Source organism: Silene latifolia, chromosome 11 (assembly GCF_048544455.1).
Source record: "Silene latifolia isolate original U9 population chromosome 11, ASM4854445v1, whole genome shotgun sequence".
NCBI lineage: Eukaryota > Viridiplantae > Streptophyta > Magnoliopsida > Caryophyllales > Caryophyllaceae > Silene > Silene latifolia.
Window position 1 is genome coordinate 47,578,973 of NC_133536.1, and position 4,056 is coordinate 47,583,028.

The 4,056-nt window shown below is 41.5% G+C and overlaps 1 non-coding gene across 1 annotated transcript; it reads left to right on the forward strand.

Moving 5' to 3' along the window:
- The first annotated feature begins 3,579 nt into the window (after positions 1-3,579).
- Positions 3,580-3,686, forward strand: LOC141616504 (small nucleolar RNA R71). The gene has a single exon (XR_012530850.1). It is a non-coding gene; the product is annotated as a small nucleolar RNA R71 (small nucleolar RNA).
- The last annotated feature ends 370 nt before the right edge of the window (positions 3,687-4,056 follow it).

Genomic DNA, 4,056 nt, shown 5'->3' on the forward strand with positions numbered 1-4,056 from the left:
GGTGACTTTCAAAGAACTTAAAAATTCCAAGACAAGGGAGGGGTATGTCAATTCCTTTGTTTCAAACAATTTCTTCAACCCCATGGCTTTGAAAAAGGCTTTTGGTTGTTCAAGAACACCCAATTTTTCCAAGGCATCTTTACATATGAATTTGGTGGATTGAATAGATTTCATAGCAAACTTGACAAAGGTATTTCTATGGGTATCGGAAATAAAAGTTACCTCCGGATAATGCAAAAGTTGATTAATTACCGGAGTAGAAGATGTTGATGGTCCCATAGAAGGTTGTTGTTGTTGTTGCACTTCTAAGTTTGGTGTTGCCACCACCATAGCCAAAGCTTTCTTTGTTTGAAGAGCCTTTTGCCTTTGTGAGAGTGCCTTAGCCTTTGGTGCCTTTGTTGCCTTTGTTGCTCCCTTAGTCCTTGCCATTGATGAGCTTAACCAAGAAAAGAGTGAAAAATCTTCAATTTGTAGTATGCCCAAATCGATTTGAAGGTGAAAGGCTTTGCCTTTATGAAACAAAAATCGACTCAAAGGTTGAAGATTTTGTTCTTGGTTTTGATTTTTGTTGAAGAAGGAGTGATTAATTTGTTGTTGGAAGGATGGTTTGATTTGATTTTGGTGAATGTTGTTGAGGGTTTTTGTTTTTATGATGGAGAGGATGAGGGTTTTGATGTTGTGGGTAGTGTTTATGGATGAATGAATGAATGAATGAAGGTGGGAGGGGTTTTAAAGAGACCGAAAATTTCAAAACTGCAGGGGCAATCCGTGCGGATTCTGCTTCTTCTACCTTTGCAAAAACTCGCCTAAAGACGGGCGGATTTGGTACAATCCGCTCGGATTTGCTGAACACGGGAGGGGCGGATTTGCTCAAGGACGGACGAATTTCTGTCCAGAGAAATTTGCTTGTTTTCCTCAGCTGCAAAGACGGGCGTCTTTCTCACAAGACGGACGGATTCTTCAGGACGGGCGGATTTTCAGAAATCCGCTCGGATTCTTTAACAGTCAAGAAAATTTCAAAATTCAGCTTAGTTCAAGACGGGCGTCTTTTCTGCAGGACGCTCGGATTGCATAAGACGGGCGGATTCTTGGGAATCTGCTCGGATTCTTCCCCTATGTACACGGATTCAGTTCCACCCGTGCACAGCGCATTCCCTTTATCATTCTTCCATTCTTTCTTTCAAGTCTTGTGTTCTTCATTGTGGGGGCACTACTAAGGCATGGATAGCCTAGGCAATTGCCATCCCCACACTAAGGTAAAGCACTACACATCAATTGAAATTGTTAGTCCCTTCCTCACTTCTCTCTTACATGACAATTATTTTGATCAAAGTAACTAAAAATCCAAAGATGACAAAATGCAATACAAGAATTGAAATGTAAGTTAGGGAGTTAGAAATATTTACAAGTGGTGGTTTAAGGAGGACTCCACCAAACTCTCATTCTTGATGAGATGTCAAGGGGGCATGTTCAAGGTGTTGTTGATGTTGCTCAACACCTTGAAGAAGTAATCAAAAGCTTGTTCATTATTATGGTAGAGGTCCTCAATAGACCGTGGCCCTTATTGTTGATCATGATCGATGGCATGTCCAATGTAGGGATTAAAAATCCCTTCAAATTCGTCGTCCCAAAGACCACAAACTTCATTGAGTTGATCATTGAAAATCTCTTGCTTAGATGGAGACAACTCTCCCAATTTCTTCTCTTGGCCAATAAGGCCATCCTCTTCTTCCTTGGTTGATTTTGATGAGCTTTGCAAGCTCTCCTTGTTACTATTCACTTGCTCTTTGAATGGAGCATCTTCAATTTTCTTCCTCCATTGGAGTTCCGATTTCTTCCTTTCATCTTTTCGGCTATAATGATCAATCATGAAACATGGCTCATGCAAACGAGGAGCTCTCATAGTCTTGTCAAGATTAAAAGTTATGCTTTCATCTCCCACTTCTAGAGTGAGCTCTCCATGTTTCACATCAATTACCGCACCGGCGGTGTGTAGGAAAGGTCTTCCTAGGATGATTGGAATGTTGGAATCTTCCTCCATATCAACAATGACAAAGTCCACCGGGATGAAAAACTTCCCAATTCGCAAGGGAACATCTTCCCATATCCCTAACGGTGTCTTCGTCGATCTATCGGCCATTTGGAGTGTGATGTTGGTGCATTTAAGCTCTCCCATCCCCAACCTTTTACTTACCGAGTATGGCATGACACTCACACTAGCCCCTAGATCACATAAGGCTTTGTTGATCGTCGTGTCGCCAATGGTACACGGTATTGAGAAGCTTCCCGGATCCTTTAACTTTGGAGGTGAACTCCCTTGAAGTATTGCACTACTCACCTTAGTGAAGGCGATAGTCTCAAGTTTCCGGATTGACTTCTTCTTTGTGAGGATATCCTTCATGTACTTTGCATAGGCCGGAGCGTGATTGATTAATTCCGTGAAAGGAATTGAGACTTCTAAATTCTTCACAATTTCCATGAACTTTCCAAGTTAATCATCAAATTTGGGCTTGGCTTGACGACTTGGAAAAGGAAGTCTAATCACAATGGGCTCCTTCTCTTTGGCCTTGTCTTCATTTTTCTTTGAACTTTCTTCTTTTGATGATTCTCCATCTTTGGAGTTTTGCACAATTTCTTCCTTTTCACTAGCTTCCACAACTTCATCCTCAACTTGCTTCTTCGGTGCTTCATACCTTGTACCACTTCTCAAGTGAATGGCACTAACCGTTTCATGTCTAGGGGGATTACTTTGAGGTGGTAATTGCCCCTTTTGTCTTTGTGAGCTTGAAGATGCTAGTTGAGTCAATTGTGTTTCCAACATCTTGGTGTGAGCTAGAATGTTGTTGATGGTGGTTTCTTTTGCTTGGCTATCTTTTTGCATTTGGGTGAAAAATTCTTGTTGATTCTTTTGCATTTGGAGGACCGCTTTTTGGACATCAAAACCTTGGTCATTTTGGTGATTGTATGGGTTTTGATTTTGGTAACCTTGGTTTTGATTGTAAAAGGGTCTTTGATTTTGGTTTCTCATGGGTGGTGGAGTGTATGTTGTTTGAGGGTTTTGAACATTTTGGCTTTTGTATGAGAGATTTGGATGGAACTTGGTGTTTTCATTGTAAAAATTTGAATAAGGGGTACCACTTTTATATGCTTGGAAAGCATTAATTCACTTGTTCGGTTGTTCCCCTACACTCACTTGGGTCATGACCCAAAGTTCCACAATTCTCACATATCCCACTTGGGATTGATGAGGATGCCGTCATGGCATTGACATGATGCTTCGATGATTTTGAGTTTTCCTCAAGTCTAGCCATAGCTTGTTCAAACTTCAAGTTGATTGTATCGATATGGGAGCTTAGTTGGGCACCTAATTGAGTAACAGCGTCCACTTCATACTTTCCTCCTCTAGTAGCCTTGCGAGGCCTACTATATTGTGAATTGTGGATTGCCATCTCTTCAATTTTGCTCCAAGTTTGGTTGTCATCAACCTCGGTGAACATCCCATTCGATCCCATATTGAGAATGTTCCTAGAATCTTCATATAAACCATTCCAAAATTGTTGCACCAAAAACCATTCGCTAAGTCCATGGTGAGGACATGAGCGACAAATTCCCTTGAACCGCTCCCAAGCTTCATACAAAGACTCTTCATCCCTTTGCTTAAAACCCGTAATTTGAGCTCTTAGCATGTTGGTCTTTTCCGGTGGGTAGAATTTTTTGTAGAAAGCTAGAGCTAACTTCTTCCAAGAATCTATTCCAAGGGTGGCCTTATCAAGGCCCTTCAACCATTGCTTTGCGGTGCCGATTAAGGAAAAAGGAAATAAGACCCATCTAATTTGGTCTTGAGTCACGCCCGTTTGAGAGATAGCATCACAATAATCGCAAAAGGTTTCCATATGAGAATGAGGATCCTCACTAGGCATTCCCCCAAATTGGCTCCTCTGAACTAGTTGGATGAAGGCGGACTTGGCAATAAAATTTCCGGTGAGATGTTGCGGTGTAGGAGTACCATTTGGTAGATTCTCCTCGGTGGGTACGGAGTGTGACGAGAATTTTGGC